Consider the following 20,440-nt stretch of genomic DNA (forward strand, 5'->3'; position numbering starts at 1 on the left):
CCCTATAAACCCACATCCCGCTACAGAAAATATATATCAATTAATCAATTGATTATTTCCCAATTAATCAATATTAATTAGCAAATAATTATAATTAATTAATTAATCCTACTAATTATTAATCAACTTACCATAATTAAATTACTTCCCACCCTATTCCCCTATAAACCCACAACCCGCTCCGGTACTAAAACATCAAATTTCCTTATAAATTTCTATATTATTATAGAAAATGTATACACATATAATAGTAATTATTTTAAATACTTAAATTAAACATATAACACATACATAATAAAAAACTATAAAATAATACAAATATCGATATTAGTGTCATCGAAATTATTAACATCGATATATATGCTATCGATATTACTAACTTCGATATTACTTACATCGATATTAAGTATTTCGATATTACTTACCTTGGGTCGATATTCTGTCCTACGATATTCTTGCCTTCGATATTATGCTCCTTCGATATTTCAGACTCGATATTATGGTAGGTCGATATTTCCAACTCGATATTTTGACTGTCTACCATCTAGTACAAGGGGTTCGGCCGGCGCGGAGGCCATGAGGACCGAGGCCCTGGTACTACTCTCGCCTGTGCTTGGGGGTGGCGGGTGCTGTGCTAAAGGTTGGGAAGGGGCATATGAAGGGGGCATGTAGATGATCGGAGGACCTAATAAAAGATCATCGTTTGCTCGCTGTTTCGAGGGTAATTCAGGGTAGAGCGTAGAGGGTGTTCTAACAGGGCACTGACTCGATGTTTCGGACTCTTGCTTCCGTTTGGCTTCCTCTCTCTCCTTAATCTCTTCTTCTAATTTCCTAGCAGCTAGGTGGGCTGCCTTTCGTAGCTCTTTCTCCAATCTACTTTCGTTTCTCTTTTTACGTTGTTCCGTTTCTTTGCGCCACATGCCGAGACTATCAAGCATAGTGGGCGTTGTCTTATTGTTGCAAAGGGCCGTTTCTAGCGTGCTTATTTTATCTTCATCGAAGGATCCTATCAGTGGCCACTGACTTTTCTGATCCTTTTTCGTATATTTATGCCATAATTTGCTGTAGGCTATGGCGATCAATCCATGCTTCATGAACATGTCCTTATTAGGAGTGCCTTCCAGTGGAGCCGGATGGTTCATCTCTAATAAGCGGTCCGGGCTGAACCAACTACCAATCAGTGGGGAGAAGATAGGCATGACGGATTACAACGGGGACAAAAGTCTGCACTACCTATCCTTTCACTACTTGCAAAGACTAGACTGAATATTTCTATTCTTCGTTGTTTGCAAGCAGAGAATACCTCAAAAGAACCAATATCGAACAGTCAATGTTCGGGCAATCAAACAATCAATGGGGAGAAAGAATAGGCACGACGGATTACAACGGGGACAAAAGTCTGCGTTACCTACCCCTCACTATCTGCAAAGGAAGAGAGAATATTTCTATTCTTCCTCGATTGTAGACAGAGAGAATCTCAAGAGAACAATCCTCGAACAACAATGTTCGGGCAAACAATCAATCAGTGGGGGAGAAAAAATAGGCACGACGGGTTACAACAGGGGACAAAAGTCTGCGTTACCTACCCTTCACTACCTGCAAAGGAAGAGAGAATCTATTCTTCTCCGTTTGCAGACAGAGAATCTCCAAAAGAACCAACAATTCAAGGAGTAATACTAGTATTTTCCAAACAATCATTTCGCAATTTGTCGTGTTACACAACCTTACCCGGACCGCATGGACAGTTTCTTGTCTTCCGAATCCAGCGCCCGATCGTCCTCTATTCTTCGTGACTGTCGCGGCACTCCTGATGGTTCCCAGTCAGGATCACTCGAGAGAGGTCTGTTCGGAACCAGTGAAGTTCGGATGATCGGCTGTCAGACGAGGGTCTATCGGACAGGAGCTCTCCCGATCGTTGCAGTCGTTCACTCTGTCGTCAGGACCTCTCCCACTGGATCCACGGGTCACTGATGGGCCCCACGTTTGGGACGCCAATTGTAGAAAAAGGTAGGGTCGATGAACCTTTTTAAGTATTGCCCGGCGCTAACCGCCTCTCATACACTTGAATCTTTCAAACAAAGAGGCAGGCGCTGGAGACTGGAAGGCAGGAAACAGAAGTTTATTCTGACGGAGCAGAACACGTCAACTCAGACAAAAGTGTATCTTCTCGAGGTGCTCTAACCGCATCTCTGAGGCCTGGCCTCTTATACACAGGTTTATGGTCTTTATTACAGTTTATTACATGTGGTACATTCTTGCAAATACTTTGAAGTACGGAAAGACATCCTCGGAATCCCCGCTTCAAGCCCGTTCCCTCACACATTTACAGTAGAAGTCCCCACCCCGGTCACAACAGGTGACGATTGTCGCGCAGCTGGGCATTCCGCCGATTCCCGGAATGCATGTGGTCGATCGGATCTCATGGGGTGGGGGCTTTGATCAGTTTGTGGATCCTTTGATGGGAGAAGCTTCCTACTGTATGGGGGCAATAAACAGCATCCGCAGGGCCAGGTGGTGGCCTGGGAACGAGCAGGACAATCGGGCACAGAGGAAAGGGGGGTTTTATCAAAGGGATACGGGATCATGAAAGGGATGGAGGGAGGTGTTGAGCTGGGAACAGGATGGGGTTCCGAGGCAGGGTTGCACTGAAGAGGGGTTTATGGCCCAAGCATGTAAGAGCGGGGGCTGTCAGCGCGCGGGGGATGCCTGCGAGGTTAGGAGAGAGTGAGAGAGAGACGCGCTGGCTATCGGCAGTGAGCAGAGAGGCCATGGCATTCAAAATGGCTGCCGGTTACACGCACGAATGGGCCTAAAAACGGACAAGATGGCACTGATAATGTTGAGGCCGCAAACTAGATTTTAACAATTATCGAAATTGCATTGTTCATTATTAAAGCTGCATTTTCTCTTAAAATATTCTTCTATCCCCCAGCACCAAGGGGTCCTCTGGTTCGCATCTCCCAGGCCGAGATGCCCACGCAAGGTGCAACCCACCTGCGCCCCTGAGTGATGGGCCCCAGCCCTCGGGTCCTTGTCCGCCATTTCCAGGGCCCCACCTCTCGTCCACCAGGCTGCCCAGGATCCCAGGAGGCTCGTACCTGTCGCCCTAGCCTCCCCAACTGGTGGCCTCCATCCCCCTGCGGAGAGCTTACCTTCTCTCCCCTCAGTGCTGGCCTAGGGAGTGCGCAAGGCGTACTCCCGTCCATTTAGTAAGTCAAGTCTATATCAATGGTCCAATGTCTCTTTTCCGCAACTCACCCCCTCAAACTACTGCATTAGGGGACGGGTGGGTGGGAGTTAAAGTATTAAACTAAGGCGAGGGGTATGGGGCCAGCAGGGTGAGAGCAGTTCCGGCGTAGGCGAAGGAAGAGGCCGAGATCCCTGTGTTCCTGACCTAAATAGGTCACGGCCTCTGCCCCTGCCCCACACCGGACATGCGTCACCTCCCGCCGCGGAAGCACTTCCTCTGGCCGGCCTCCCATAGGGCGGCCGGCCACCTACACTGACCGAATGGCGTTGCCTGGGCCGGGGGGCCAGGCCCTAAAGGCGGACTCGTCTAGCCTCGCCCTTGGTATAGGGCCCGGATCCCCCAGCATGCTCCACGCCCACCCTACCCACCAATTAATCAAACTTTGAGATAAGGTGGGAGTACAAAAGGCCATGTTTAATGACAAGACTCATAAACATGACAATAGATGATTAACAGAAAACACATTAGCAAAACATTATCAGCTATTATTGAAGCATATTATCGAAATTGCATTGTTCATTATTAAAGCTGCATTTGCTCTTAAAATATTCTTCTATCCCCCAGCACCAAGGGGCCCTCTGGTTCGCATCTCCCAGGCCGAGATGCCCACGCAAGGTGCAACCCACCTGTGCCCCTGAGTGATGGGCCCCAGCCCTCGGGTCCTTGTCCGCCATTTCCAGGGCCCCACCTCTCGTCCAGTATCCCAGGAGGCTTGTACCTGTCGCCCTAGCCTCCCCAACTGGTGGCCTCCATCCCCCTGCGGAGAGCTTACCTTCTCTCCCCTCAGTGCTGGCCTAGGGAGTGCGCAAGGCGTACTCCCATCCATTTAGTAAGTCAAGTCTATATCAATGGTCCAATGTCTCTTTTCCGCCACAAGTGTGACTAGGGCCCACAGGTCCGTCGCCCTTCCCCCCTTCCAACAAGTTCAGCACAAAGGACCATATCCCTTTGCTCCATGTATCCGCACCAGTGGCAGATAGATGGACTCCATCATGGTGACACATTGCAGCTCCTGAAATCATCTTAGTGTGGAAGGTGCAGCCAGCGGCCCTTCGCTGAGCACGACTTTGCCAACTCCCCATCGAGACGTCTCACTGACACATTCACACCGTGATATTCAACGCTCTTGGTCGCGCTCTGGGTCCATCCTTATGATATAACACCTCTCTGGAAATCCTTTGGTGTGTGATGCGACACGGGCGGCCCTTCGCTGAGCACAACCCGGCGCTCTGCCCTGCGTGGTATCGTACCTCCTGACCATGCGATTTCTATCCATGGAAATTCACTGCCCAGTCAGGCAAACACGGTGAACGGCACCTCTTCGACTGTCAGGGGCAACTGCCCCATTCCCCCTACCACTTCGGCAGAGCACCCTAATGCACAGGCGAGAAATGAAAAAGTCAGGCACAGTCATGACCAAATTGCAAGCATCATTTAACAGCCATCGTCACCCAGGCTGGATATGAAGATACAACCAGTGGGTCGCCAGTATCCCCCTTTTTTCCAGCTGTGTCAAAACGACAAACCTGTCCCTCATTGCTAAGGCTGACGACCCCATTGCACAGGAATCCACTGAGGCCGTCCGTTCCTTAGTGCAAAATGTTTCGGCACCCACCGATGGAGCACCAACTGTCGCAGTTATACTCGCAGGGCAATCAGGATGCCCCGACGGCCGTAACTAGCTTGCGTAACTCAAGCGTAAGAAATGCACTGCCACAATCGTAATCCTGGTTATATAGTACACTGTATATACGAACAGTACTATAAAAGTGGTTCTGCACAAGCATTACCTGGTTTCCCTGCCATAAGTTGTCTAAAACATATAAAGCATCTATCATGCTAAAGGATGACGGCCCGCACCCAACTAGTGCAACCACCATATGACAACCCTGGACTACCAAACCTAAGGACAATACGAGGGAATGAGTAAGAGAGGAGTAGCTCAAGTAGCTCAAGTTTGAGTCATTCTCGGCCACTAGCCAAAATTTCTTAGGGGTTGAACAAGCTCTGTCCATTTGGGTCACTTTGGGTTATTTGGAATCAATCAATCAATCAAAGCATTTATATAGCGCACAATTCACCCAGAGGGTCTCAAGGCGCTAGGGGAGGGGGGTCCGCTACTGCTCAAACAGCCAGGTCTTGAGTTGCTTCCTGAAGGCGAGGTGGTCCTGGGTCAGGCGGAGGTGGGTCGGGAGGGAGTTCCATGTCTTGGTGGCGAGGTAGGAGAAGGACCGTCCCCCTGTGGTGGCTCTTCGGATGCGGGGGACGGCGGCGAGGGCGTGGCCGGTCGATCGAAGCTGGCGTTTGGGAACGTAGAAGTTGAGGCGACTGTTGAGGTATCCTGGGCCTTGGTTGTGTAGGGCTTTGTGTGCGTGGGTGAGGAGTCGGAAGGTGCTTCTCTTGTTGACCGGGAGCCAGTGCTGGTCTCTCAGGTGTCTGGAGATGTGGCTGCGACGGGGGATGTCCAGGATGAGTCGTGCTGAGGCGTTCTGGATCTGCTGGAGTCTCTTCTGGAGTTTGGCGGTGGTTCCGGCATAGAGGGAGTTGCCGTAGTCCAGACGGCTGGTGACGAGGGCCTTGGTGACCGTCTTCCTGGTCTCGGTGGGGATCCACCGGAAGATCTTACGTAGCATGCGCAGGATGTTGAAGCACGACGAGGAGACAGCGTTGACTTGTCTGGTCATGGAGAGGGAGGAGTCCAGGATGAAGCCCAGGTTGCGTGCGTGGTCTGTTGGTTTGGGTGCGCTGCCTAGGGCGGGGGGCCACCAGGAGTCGTCCCAGGCGGAGGGTGAGGATCCCAGGATGAGGACTTCCGTCTTCTCCGAGTTCAGTTTCAGGCGGCTGTTCTTCATCCATTCGGCTACCTCTTTCATCCCTTCGTGAAGGTTGGCTCTGGCGGTGGCGGGGTCGTTGGTGAGGGAGAGAATCAGCTGGGTGTCGTCGGCGTAGGAGAGGATGTTGAGGTTCTGCTGGCGTGCGATGTCTGCGAGGGGGCTCATGTAGACGTTGAAGAGGGTTGGACTGAGCGAGGAGCCTTGAGGAACGCCGCAGATAACTTCGGTGGCTTCAGATCTGAATGGGGGGAGGCGGACTCTCTGTGTCCTTCCGGCGAGGAAGGAGATGATCCACTCCAGTGCCTTCTCCTGGATTCCGACGTTGCTGAGTCGCTGCACTAGTGTACGGTGGCAGACAGTGTCGAAGGCCTCGGAGAGGTCTAGGAGGATGAGGGCTGCTGTTTCTCCGTTGTCAAGCAGTGCTCGGATGCCATCGGTGGCTGCGATCAGGGCGGTCTCGGTGCTGTGGTTGGCCCGGAAGCCATACTGCGAGAGGTCGAGGGATCCGTTCATCTCGAGGAAGGCGGCCAGCTGCTTGTTGACGGTCTTCTCGATGACTTTTGCAGGAAACGGGAGCAGCGAGATGGGGCGGTAGTTCTTGAGGTCGGTGGGGTCGGCTGCAGTCTTCTTTAGTAGAGCGCTGAGTTCGGCGTGCTTCCAGCTCTCCGGGAAGGTAGCGGAATGAAAAGATGCCTCATATCTCAACTATGGAACTTGATTTCCCAGTCACCCGCCAGTGGGGGGGGGACCGGAATCCCTGGAGCTGGATGTCTCTAACGGCGAGAAAACAGCCTCTCTCAGTGCGTCAGCTGGAAGAAGCTTCTCTCGGCACTTGCAACTGCGAGGCATCGGCAAGTAGTAAGTTGATCTGCTTGTCAGGATTAATCTGAGCCTATTCAAACTATGGAGGGACTGAGTTAGTCGAGCGATTCTCCTTGCTAACGTCCTATGAGGCCCCCAATCCCAGCCCAACCCAGATTCCTGGATAAATTAGCATCCAGGCAAGGGAAGACCCGAGCTGCTGAACGCAGGTTTCTCTAAGAAACAGTCATTGATTCTAAGAACTTAGCGTAAGTCAGGGAATGTTTTCTGTGGCTCCATGAGGTTAAGATGCCCATATAAGGGGAGGGAGGGGAATCGGGAAGACTGCAATAAGGGGCCTAGATTCTCTACTAACAAAAGTATGTTTCCCTATCCCGTGGACCCCCCGTTCCCGGATTGGCCAGCCTCCCACGGGTGAATCACACCCTCTGGTACCTTTGCAGCGATGACACCCATCCTGCTTGAATGCCTGCCATAAATCACTAATATCCCTGAGGAAGCCACACTGCACCCCTCACTTCTTTATCAGTAAACACAGCATTTTCTTTTCCCCGGGAGCCGTCTATGTTCTAGCAGTCATGTACTTCTCCTTCACACATTTTCATATAACATGGCAATTACCTTTTGGCACCAGTGACATTTGCTATGCACCCCCTGCCAGGAGGCCAATGATTGCAAGACGTAGTCTGAGCGCCTGTTTCCCTTACTCACAGGCATTTTTGTCGCTACCCTCTATTTTTTAGCAATCGTGTACATCCCCTTCACACACTTTCACATAAAATGGCAATTACCTCCGGCCCATGTGACCTTTGCTATCTATACACACGACCTAAACAGGCCACAACTCGGACTCTGTCACACCTGCAGCAGATCGGAAAATAACATGCAGCAAGACTCAACGCCATTGCAGCACTCCAGTTGAGGATAGTGTTAGACGGGGACCCGGAGGGTAGGCCGAGTACAGGGGGAGAGGCCTCCGGTGAGGGCCGTCTCCAGCGATCGTACAGACAAGTAACTTCCCCCCCCCACAAATGGACACCACACAGGGATGCGATCTGCACACTTTCTATAGGATTCTTGAGGCAAGGTTATCAACGATACAGTGGGGGCAGGACACGAGGATCCTCCCAATTCTAGTCTCTGTAGGGTAAGGGGTAGCGGGACAGTCTTGGTACCGGTCCGGTACGAGGGCGGCCAGAAGGAGCTCACAATCCTCAAGCTCGGGGGTCTGAAAGGTCAGGCCGCGGCAGCGCCAGCAGGCTAGGATGATAGTTCTCGGCAAGGAGGACCGCGGCAGCGCCAGCAGGCTAGGATGATGGTTCTCGGTAAGGAGGGCCGCGGCAGCGCCAGCAGGCTAGGATGATGGTTCTCGGTAAGGAGGGCCGCGGCAGCGCCAGCAGGCTACGATGATGGTTTCTTTGCAGAGGGGCCGCGGCAGCGCCAGCAGGCAAGAGCGATGGTTCACAAGGATGGGCCGCGGCAGCGCCAGCAGGTCCAGACAAAGATGCACGTTGCAGAGGGCCGCGGCAGCGCCAGCAGGCTTCGGAGATGGTTCACAAGGCAAGGCTGCGGCAGCGCCAGCAGTCCGTCTGGGATGAGTTCTTCAAGGTGTCTCTCGACTCCAGGATACAACTGCCTTCCTGCTCTGGAGCTGCCCCAGTTATAGGTCTGGCCTCCTTTGATGTCCGGACCCTCGCGCTTGGAGGTCGGGAGGTCCGGGATGAGGGAGTCCAGACACCCAGCAGGGGGGTGGAGCCAGCGCCCGGGGAGGCCGGGGGCGATCGGCACCTGGCGGGGGAGAGCCATCAACACTACTTTCTCCCATTGACCTGCCAAGTGGTCTCTTCACCTCCTGGGTGGATGGTGGTGCCTCGATGTCGGGGCCTGGCCAGGCCCAGGGTTGGGGTCGCGTTGAGGCCACGCGGCCTCGTGATGCAGTGTCCAAAGATGGCGGCTGGGCCAGGGCAATGGTGCTGACGGGGGCCCGGGTCAGCCGATGCTGGGATGTTCGGGAGCAGGCGTCCCGTTGGGGACGGGTTACGGGTTGCTTCGGTGGGTTGCCGGGATGGTTCTTTCTGGGGACACAGGGAGAGCCGGCGTCCGGGCCTTATCATGCGGGGAGGGAGCGGGCCTTTCACGAGGCCTGTCCAACATGCGTCCCCCCCAGCTGAAGGCAGGGAGAGTCACCCATCCTCTTGGGTACTCTCCTCGCCGAGGCGAAAAAAGCGTGACAGGCCGTCCGCGTTGGCGTGGTCCTGGCCAGGACGATGCTCCACAGTGAAGTCCATCCCCTGCAAGGAGATGGACCATCGCAACAGTTTTGGGTTCTCCCCCCGCATCTGCATCAGCCATTGCAGGGGTCGGTGGTCTGTCTGTACCCTGAAATGGGTACCGAAGAGGTAGGGCCGGAGTTTCTTGAGAGCCCATTCCACTGCGAAGGCCTCCCGCTCGATGGTGCTCCAGCGCTGTTCTCGAGCCAGCAGGCGTTGGCTGATGAAGGCCACTGGCTGATCGACTCCCTCGGCGTTTAGTTGAGAGAGGACTGCCCCAACGCCATGATCTGAGGCGTCCGTCTGGTCTATGAATTCCCGGCTGTAGTTGGGGGCCTGGAGCACGGGGGCGGTGCACATGGCGGTCTTCAACTTCTCGAAGGCCGCTTGACAGTCCGGAGTCCAGTTGACTGTTTTGGGGTTTTTCTTGGATGTGAGTTCTGTGAGGGGCCCCACAATGCTGCCATAGTCCTTTACAAACCGCCAGTAGTATCCGGTTAGCCCTAGGAAGGCCCGGACCTCGGTTTGGGTGACAGGTGGTTGCCAGGACTGGAGGGCAGCGATCTTGAGCTGAAGGGGGGCCACCAGACCGCTCCCCACTTGGTGTCCGAGGTAGGTCACGGACCCCTGGCCAATCTGACATTTGCTGGCTTTGATGGTGAGGCCGGCCTGCTGGAGGGCGTGCAGGACTTCTCGGAGGTGGTGAAGGTGGTCTGCCCAGTGGCGACTGTACACAGCGATATCGTCCAGGTAGGCGGCTCTGAATTCTTCGAGGCCCGCCAGTACCTGGTTCACGAGCCGTTGGAAGGTAGCTGGAGCGTTTTTCATGCCGAATGGCATCACTTTGAAGTGGTAGTGGCCATCCGGGGTAGAGAAGGCGGATCATTCTTGGGCCCTGGTGGTGAGGCCGATTTGCCAGTAGCCCGCTGTTAGATCGAAGATGCTCAGGTAGCGGGCAGCCCCCATGCGGTCAACCAGCTCATCCGCCCGGGGGATGGGGTGAGCGTCGGTTCTGGTAACAGCGTTCAGGCCCCGATAGTCTACACAGAACCGGATCTCGGGGGCAACGCCCGGGGCGGCAGCCTTGGGGACCAGTACGACTGTGCTGGCCCAGGGGCTGTCGGATGGCTCGATCACTCCTAGAGCCAGCATTTTGGTGACTTCGTTCTGGATGCAGGCGCGCACCCGATCTGGCACTCGGTGCACCCTGTGTCGAATGGGTGGACTATCCCCAGTGTCCACGTCGTGAAGGCACCAGGGGGTGACCCCGGGGGTGAGGGAAAACAGGTTTGCAAATTGTAGCAGGAGAGCTCGACAGTCTTGGCGTTGCTCCGGGGACAAGGCATCGGAGAGTCTGACCCCTTCCACTGAGCCATCTTTTTCAAGGGTCCTCAGTAGGTCAGGGAGGGGCTCGGAGTCTTCTTCTGTCCCACTATCTGTTGCCATCAGCAGGCTGAGCTCCGAGCGTACGAAGTGGGGTTTGAGTCTGTTGGCGTGGAGGACTCGTAGGGGGTTCCGGGAGGACTCCATGTCTATTAGGTAGGTGACAGGGCCCTTGCGCTCTATCACTTTGAAGGGTCCTGTCCACTTGTCCTGCAGGGCACAGGGTTCGACTGGAGACATCACCCAGACTTGTTGGCCTGGTTCGAACTCGATGGAGGAGGCATGCTGATCGTACCATTTCTTCATGTCCTCCTGACTGGCCTCAAGGTTGGCTTTGGCGAGTTCCCTGAATCGCCGGGTCTGGTTGCGGAGGGTCAGGAGATACTTATATACATCTGGAGGAGTCTTCTGGGGGGCCATCTCCCATCCTTCCTTGACCAGGCTGAGGGGGCCCCGGACGGGGTGTCCGTACAGGAGCTCAAAGGGACTGAAGCCGAGGGATTTCTGGGGAACTTCTCGATAGGTGAAGAGGAGGCACGGGAGCAGCACGTCCCATTGGCGACGTAGGGGTTCTTCTAGGCCCATGATCATTCCCTTGAGAGTGCGGTTAAACCGCTCGACCAGTCCATTTCCTTGCGGGTGATAAGGGGTCGTGAACCGGTAGGTGACCCTGCACTGTTGCCAGAGAGACCTCATGTACTTCGAGATAAAGTTTGTGCCCCTGTCGCTGACGACTTCCCGGGGGAAGCCCACTCGAGAGAAGATCCCCATCAGGGCTCGGCCTACCACGGGTGCTGTCACGGTCCGAAGAGGAATGGCCTCTGGATAGCGGGTGGCGTGGTCCACCAGGACTAGGATGAACCGGTGCCCCTGTGCCGGTCGGGGTCTAGGGGCCCCACAATGTCTTTTCCAACCCGTTCGAACGAGGTGGTGACGACGGGAAAGGGTTGCAAGGGTGCTTTGATCTTTCGGCCACTCTTCCCGCTGGCTTGGCAGGTGGGGCAGGCCCGGCAGTGGTTGGAGACATCATTTCGCATTTTGGGCCAGTAGAAGTGAGTTACCAGGCGGTTGTACGTTTTGTCTTGCCCCAGGTGCCCAGCAAGGGGGACATCGTGTGCCAAGTTCAAAAGGAAGTCTCTGAAGGGGAGGGGCACCACCAGCACCCGACTGGCCCCCAGCTCAGCAATTCTTTGCTCACTGTAGAGCAGGTCATTGTCCCAATAAATCCAGTGGGCCCCTGAGGTGTCTCCTGCGTTCTGGGCGAGGGCTTGCTGTCGGAGTCCCTCGAGGGAGGGACAGGTCCTCTTCTCCTGTCGGAATTGTTCCTGGGTGGGACCACCCTCTTGACGCCACTGGGCCAGTTCGGGAAGGTCCTGGAGTTGAACGGGCCCTTCTTCATTTTGCTCTGGAGGATTGGCGCTTAGGGCGGCTCCCTCCGGGACGATCGGGGGAGGAGGTTCTGGCCATTCGGGTTCTTCGGGATTGGAGATGGCGCGGGCGGCCATGGACCGGGTCGTTATGCAGGCCGATTCAGGGAGGCCCAACATCCCCAGGTGCTCTCTTCTTTCGACGGCTGCTCAGGGGGAACTTTCGAGGTCGTTCCCCAGGAGGCAGTCCACTGGTGCATCATCGCGGACAGTCACCTTCAGCATTCCGGACACTCCTCCCCACTCGAAGGGGACGCAGGCCATCCGACACAGGCTTTCTGAGTTGTCGGCTGACCGGACGGGGCAAAGGACGTTCGGCAAGATCTGATCCGGGGTTACCAGATGACAGCGGACTGCCGTCACACTGGCCCCGGTGTCGCGTAGGGCTTCAGCCTGGCGCCCATTAATGTTGACCCACTGGATGTATTTCCGCGTATTGGCGGGTAGGGGAGCCCGCGGAATCATGTCTCTTTACCCTAGGCAGACCAGGGACATGGCGGCTGGTTCCCACTCGGGCTGGTCGGCCTCGTAATCTTCAGAATCTTCTGGGGTTTGCTCTTCCCTCAGGGCGGCGGCAGCGACCTGGCGGGGCATAGGGTTCTGGTTCTTCGGGCAATTAGGGTCGTTGGCGTAGTGGCCGGGTCGCTGGCATCGGTGGCAAGTAACGTTGGCTCGGAACCCTGGACGCATCGGGGGGTTTCCCCTGCCGGCCGGGGGCGGGGCGTTGCTGGCGGGAGCCGCCGGGACGGCGTCCCTGCCCCGACCCTGGCCTCCTCCTCCCCCTCGGGGGCGATGGGGTCCTTGGTTGGTTCTGTTCGGTTCGCTGGGCCCGTTTCGGGCAACTCGGGTGCTTTCCCATCGGTCAGCTTCGGCGGCGAGTTGCCGAGGTTCAGTCAGTTTATTGTCGAGGAGGTGCTGCCTGAGCTCGACGAAGCAATTGTTAGAGAGGTGCTCCCACACAATAAGGTTAAAGAGTTGCTCGTAAGTGGTCACCTTGCTGCCCTTGATCCACCCCTCGAATGCTCTGCTGAAAAAGTTCACGTACTCCACCCAAGTTGTACCCGGGATCCGTTTGCAGTCGCGGAACCGCTGGCGGTACATCTCGGGCGTGAGTCCGTATTGAGTGAGGAGGGCGGCTTTCATGTGGTCGTAGGAGGTCATCTGATGGTCCGGGAGTTGCAGCAGGGCGTCTCGCCCTTCGTTGACGAACCTCCCCCATAACCCGGCTCCCAGTCGCTTCGGGGAATCCGGTGGGAGGTCATGGCTACCTCATAGGCTTTGAACCATTGCTGGATATCGTCGTTCCGGTAATATTCTCTGACGACATCCTTGGGGATGTGGACTTTAGGGTCTGTAGTGGCAGGAGTGTTCGGACGCTCGGGAACACCGAGATCTTTATTCTGTTTCCGAAGCTCTATTTCTTTTAGGTTGCGCTCATGTTCGTAGGCTAGCTTTTTCTCTTCTAACTCTCTCTGTCTTTGTTTCTCTTCCCGCTCCTCTCGGAGCCGCAAGTGTTCCAATGTTATTTTTTGTTCCGCCAATTTCAGTTCTCCATCCAAATGAAGTCGGGCCAGCTCCAATTCATGGAGCCTGCTTTTTTCCCGTTCTCGGATCTCCTCTGGGGAGAGACCCGATCTTCTTTCTTCCGTCGGAGTGGTGTTCGTTTCCGTTGCCTCGAGGCTTTGGGTTTGGGGTACGGCCGTACCCGTCTCTGCCCAAGATTCTAGGGCCTTTTTGAAGTCTTCTTTCGTGCTCAGTCCTGTGGTAGCAATGCCTAGTTCTATGCAGAATTGCTTTAGTTCTTTGTGGTTATACTCTTCTAGTTTCTCCATCTGGAATTTTTCTGTGGTTCCGCTCTCTTTTGTTGTCATTGTGGTTGTGTCGTGGGGTGAGTTACTCTCTGTACGATTACGCGTTGGTTCGGATCGCGCCGCTGGCCACCAATGTTAGACGGGGACCCGGAGGGTCGGCCGAGTACAGGGGGAGAGGCCTCCGGTGAGGGCCTTCTCCAGCGATCGTACAGACAAGTAACTTCCCCCCCCACAAATGGACACCACACAGGGATGCGATCTGCACACTTTATATAGGATTCTTGAGGCAAGGTTATCAACGATACAGTGGGGGCAGGACACGAGGATCCTCCCAATTCTAGTCTCTGTAGGGTAAGGGGTAGCGGGACAGTCTTGGTACCGGTCCGGTACGAGGGCGGCCAGAAGGAGCTCACAATCCTCGAGCTCGGGGGTCTGAAAGGTCGGGCCGCGGCAGCGCCAGCAGGCTAGGATGATAGTTCTCAGCAAGGAGGGCCGCGGCAGCGCCAGCAGGCTAGGATGATGGTTCTCGGTAAGGAGGGCCGCGGCAGCGCCATCAGGCTAGGATGATGGTTCTCGGTAAGGAGGGCCGCGGCAGCGCCAGCAGGCTACGATGATGGTTTCTTTGCAGAGGGGCCGCGGCAGCACCAGCAGGCAAGAGCGATGGTTCACAAGGATGGGCCGCAGCAGCGCCAGCAGGTCCAGACGAAGATGCACGTTGCAGAGGGCCGCGGCAGCGCCAGCAGGCTTCGGAGATGGTTCATAAGGCAAGGCTGCGGCAGCGCCAGCAGTCCGTCAGGGATGAGTTCTTCAAGGTGTCTCTCGACTCCAGGATACAACTGCCTTCCTGCTCTGGAGCTGCCCCAGTTATAGGTCTGGCCTCCTTTGATGTCCGGACCCTCGCGCTTGGAGGTCGGGAGGTCCGGGATGAGGGAGTCCAGACACCCAGCAGGGGGTGGAGCCAGCGCCCGGGGAGGCCGGGGGCGATCGGCACCTGGCGGGGGAGAGCCATCAACACTCCTTTCTCCCATTGACCTGCCAAGTGGTCTCTTCACCTCCTGGGTGGATGGTGGTGCCTCGATGTCGGGGCCTGGCCAGGCCCAGGGTTGGGGTCGCGTCGAGGCCACGCGGCCTCGTGATGCAGTGTCCAAAGATGGCGGCTGGGCCGGGGCAATGGTGCTGACGGGGGCCCGGGTCAGCCGATGCTGGGATGTTCGGGAGCAGGCGTCCCGTTGGGGACGGGTTACGGGTTGCTTCGGTGGGTTGCCGGGATGGTTCTTTCTGGGGACACAGGGAGAGCCGGCGTCCGGGCCTTATCATGCGGGGAGGGAGCGGGCCTTTCACGAGGCCTGTCCAACAGATAGATTAGTAATGAGGGTGACTTCACGAGACCTGTCAGGAAGAAGACTGGTGAGACTCGGTTTATTTCGGACACCGTGGAAAATTAGGCTCACACAAGTCAAAGGCACGGTTATGAAATATGTGACCTGCTCAAGATCACACGACCTGGCTGTCAATTCAGCGGTTAAACACGCGAATATGCGTGCATCTGCCTACAACCTTATTGCCGCCCAGATAGTCAATAGAGGCCCGTTTAGATTGATATGTTTTTTACATCGGGAAATACTACAATTCTTTAAAGTCTGTCCTTTGCCCTTTTCTGCTCGATGTAGCGGGCGGGCCAAGGTCAGGGCAGGGTAGCTCGGTGGGTTCGAGCCCGCTAACACAGCAGTCGTAGGTGTGGGCAGCGGTCGATGTCTGCACAGACCCTACATTATGTATTACAATCCGCCGGCCGCCGGTTCTCTGACGCTGCCTACCTCTCAAACGTACTTTGTGGTTCCCACTTGTTCAAATACATTATTTATCAATAGATTGTGCAATCCAGTCACGCGTCTCATAATATATTACACTAAATTGCCACAATAGGATGCAGACAAGAAAGCAGAGCTGAGAGCAGGGCGCCTTGATATGAACAACCTGCAGCATCAGTAATGTGTGGTCTTCACAAGTGTACAAACATCCTCAGTAGTGGTGGGCATGGAGGACAAAGGTGCAGAGGGTATTTTGTTTTCCACGTGGAAAGTTGCAAGGCGTGTGCTAAGTACCTAGACGGAGCAAAGTGTGCCTGAGCGCGAGCATGGACTCACATCTTGTGACATTGGAAGAGCAGCCAAGTAATACCCCCGAGGGTAGGATGTGTTTGTTGACTGTTCCTACTAATGGTCGAACTTACAAAAACATTTGATAAACCCCAAGTTACCCAGAAAGGCGCTGCTTTCTTGTGTAGGATTATATTTCACAGTTCAAGAATCTGTTTAAACGTATAATGGCAGGATGTTTAGGCCCTGTGGTAAAGTATTATGTCTCAAACTCAAAGCCGATAGGAAAAGTCAGCTATTCCTTCGTGCAGAAATGTTTTGTTTCACCTCTCATACCAAGGGCGAGGCCAGGCGCAAATTTCAGCACAGCACTGTGAAGCCAAAGACGGCTGTTCGTGCATTTTTGGCGCGGAGCTTAGGCGCCCGCACCCATTCCATTGGAGCCTGGCCGATTTGCATCATTGGAATATCACAAACTAGTCCCTTCCCTTACAAACAAAGCAATTTACAGAGAAAGACGCACTCTTCTCAACAAATCAAGCATGGCCTTGGATAGCTATTTCATGATGCGCCATACTCAAACTGCTATCTTCACCGCTGTCCAAGTACTTTTTATATGCCATCCTCTTCCAATTTCCCATAAGGATATTTGGTGGGGAAAACTGGGTGCGTACTGTGCTACATTATGAAAATTCACCCTTCTAAATAGTGACAATGGAAAGGGCCCCCTGCACAATCATTCCCAAAGCCTCGCGTTATGCTAAATAAATTATAACTAAACAATGGCCCATTAGCTCGGGAACCTTTAGTTAATGCATCATTTCAGCCGCAAGTTCTGACTGTACTAGCCCCATGCCGGGCCCCAATTTGCCAACTTCACTTAATCGAGCGCTGCTAAAAACATGGCAGCGCCACTTTACCCAACCGCTTTAAAATACCACATTTAGAGCAAGTATCCCCGCTGGAGATGATGTTAAGAGCCAACGAATGGAAAGAGATCACCGCACCCTGTCCCCCCCTACTTGCCCACGTCGCCCAGGAAGGAGCCCGTGAGCCCAGGGGCCCTGCCGGCAGCCGCAGACCACAGAAGCAGACCCAAACCCCACTCTTATACCGATAATCCTCCGCTGCCCCCAGACCCCCCGAGCACACCCGTCTCCCTACCTGGCGAGATGGACGGCCTTCGACCTCGACGCGCTTTTCCTCCTCGACCCTCTCGACGGGCTCTGCAGTGCTGAATCGCCACCCCACGAGGAACCTCCGACCTCCGCCTTAAGTTAAACCCTTAAACAATTCAAATGGAGGGAAAGTTAAACTAAAAAAGGCGGGAATCGCTTCTGCGAGCCCGCAACCGAGTTAAAGTAAAGTTAAAGTATTAAACTAAGGCGAGGGGTATGGGGCCAGCAGGGTGAGAGCAGGTCCGGCGTAGTCGAAGGAAGAGGCCGAGATCCCTGTGTTCCTGACCTAGATAGGTCACGGCCTCTGCCCCCGCCCCACACCGGATGTGCGTCACCTCCCGCCCCGGAAGCACTTCCTCTGGCCGACCTCCCATAGGGCGGCCGGCCACCTACACTGACCGAATGGCGTTGCGTGGGCCGGGGGGCCGGGCCCTAAAGGCGGGCTCGTCTAGCCTCGCCCTTGGTATTTCGGGCACACAGTTTATGATGGGAGTACACGTGAGATATGGTGGAAAAGTGGGGACAGCTTGTGCTCACATTCCGCGTGGCACTAATGTGCTGGCCGTTTTCTTTCAGCACTTCAGGGACACTTGCGTAGCATCCCTTTATGGAAGATGGATTACCACAAGAGCTTGACAGGACTCCCGCTCACTTTGGCTCGTCGTCTCCACCTGAAGACTGGCGTCTGCTGAACCCTTGCATATAATCCACATGGGGCGCTACTACTACGATAATAATGTTTGGATGGGAACTCATTGTAACTCATTAAAACATGTCTGGTCATGTAATACTATATGTTATGTTAATTTCGATTTATATAGCGCCAAATCACCGACAGGTCTCTTAGCGCTTGCTTAGGGAACCCGTCCTGGCTTTCCCTGCGAGATAACCCCTACTGGGCATCCCCAAGGTGAAGACCAGGCATCCCATCGCGGTAGGGCCGTAGTGGAGATTAAGCAAGCTATTGCCCAGAGTTGTAGAGTGTGAACGCATGATTCGAGTAGGCACCGAGGCGAGAATTATCAAGTCCGTGGACATTTTGAGCTCAAGACCCTGCCGCGTCGGGAATTGAACCCTGGTCCCGGGTCTGATCTCTGCATCAGGGTCTGCCTCCTCTAACCAGTGAGCCACACTTCTCCACTATAAAATAACTTTGAATATTTAAGCATCTTCTCTTTAGTGTAAAAGTTAAATAAATTTGAGCAGTAACCCCGACCACAGAAGAGAGCAAACGCCACAAAGTGAGTTTTTTCCCATCCTTAGCTGAACCTTTTCTCAAAGAGCAGTGGGTCTTGCCTCCTAGTAAAAGGCCCTTCCAAGGTGTGCTTGATATATGAAAACTCGAGCTCTACTGATGCTCTTTTGCTTTGGGAATTTGAAGTTCTCAACAGGCACTGTCACCAGTAGGCCAAGGCAGTGCCACCTGCAATGGTGGTTTTACTGATAAACGTGTGCAAGACAAAAAGGCAGTGTCGAACTGGCCAATAGGGCATCCATCAGTGCCCATGGGCATGTCTGACAGGTCAGTGTGTGGGCTGTTTTTGCTCTTTAGGTTGAGCATTCGAGACCTCTTGTATATACTTTAGTATATACTTTAGTATATATACTTTAGTATATGCTTATATGTGTATGTACTTAGTGTGCTCTGGGGGTAAGCCCTAGGACTTGTCTGCTTCCGCGTAGGGACTTCTTTTCTGTTCAACTGCTTCTATTTAACTGTCTTGATAGAAAACGACCAGTAGAGGCCAGTAAAATACCAGAATTGCTTTTTGCTGAGGGACTTTCTTTTTTTATTTAATTTTTCTGGCAACTGCCACTATTTAACTTTTGTGATAGAAAACGACCAGCAGAGGTCAGTACAATACCAGAATCAATTTATCATTCTCTAGATTCCAGTCTATAGACATTGTCCCGTAGTCAAGAATTTGTTTTATCAAATCTTGCATTTTCAGTGATTTGACCACTGAAGGCCCTGCTTTTATATTAAAAACAGAGCTTTGGCCAATACCATTTCCTACTGAAAGGCACTATTTCTCCCCATGTGTCACGCAGTTTGGTGCTTACTTTCCCTCCATGTTAAAGAACAGTAGATGTTTCAGCACCCAGGCTAATGTGTTGCATAGCTAAATACATATAAGGTCCCAAAGGAGAGACCGTTTGCATTGCAAATGCTTGTTTGGCTACTTGTGGGCTTATTTCATGGTCTGGGTCAGTTTCCACTATTGATTTCACAGACCTTCAAACATAACAATCCCTGTAAGCACAAATCCAAGTAGTCTTCCATACCTTTCAAAACATTTAAACAGTGCGTCTTTACACGTTAAAAACTGCCTCAATTGGCGAGATGGGCCTCTTTTTCAGCGATCTAGGTACCTAATGGGGACCATTTTCTTTATTGGGCCAGCGCCTATTTTCTGTCCCAGACCCACCGGCAAAAAAATGTGGCATTGAGTAACTTATTCTTCACAGCCAATGAGGTCAGCTCCTTCCATTCAATGCCAAGAAAACAGGTAATTGTCTACATCAGTCACCCAAATGAAAGCACAGAGTGAAGCGCTGTATTTAGACAGTGATTTATTAAGATTCTTTCTTTGATGAACAAGTCACAGTTCCACAGAAAGCAACCTGTTCCTTCAGAAAGTAGGAAGAGTGACAAATCACGTGACAGATAAATAATGTACAGAAATGCCACAGCTGACACAAGAGGATAAACACAGGACATTCTTACATCTGATACAGTGAATATCTGTCAAGAGGAAAGTGCTCAACCCACCTGAGCACGCACTGGATATAATGTCTTCATCAAAGGAGAGAAATTCTGAGTTTCATTCTGTAATTGAATAAGTTTCCACTGATAATCACAGTCCTACAAATATTGAACAGGACCCGGAAGTAGTTACATTCTCAGACACTGAGATACAAATCTGTGGCAAGATGTTCACCACACTGAACATCTTTATAAAAATAAAAAAACAGTATGGTGTATCTTACACATACAGCGCTAAGAATATTTCCAAAATTAAGACTTGGCACTAGCGATAACTTTATCTCCATTTCATTCATCACCAAATTAATGTTCCGCTTAGGAGGATACTGGATAAATATGTACATTGTCACGTATATTTTTCATATTTATATATCTTTAAAGATAGATACACTTTGCCTTCACAGAAGGCGACTATTTCTAGCAATGGCTCTTTCAAGTTACTATAAACAGTGACATCACTTAATGATGCAAATAAACAGTGACATCACTTAATGATGCAAGATCGTCCACTTGAATTGCAGTAATCTCTCTCCCCTGCACAGCAGGATCAGCTCAGACACGCGAATAAATATTCTGCTCTCAGAGCGGACCAAGGCCTC

The sequence above is a fragment of the Lissotriton vulgaris genome, chromosome 5 (genome assembly GCF_964263255.1).
Source record: "Lissotriton vulgaris chromosome 5, aLisVul1.2, whole genome shotgun sequence".
Classification (NCBI taxonomy): Eukaryota; Metazoa; Chordata; class Amphibia; order Caudata; family Salamandridae; genus Lissotriton; species Lissotriton vulgaris.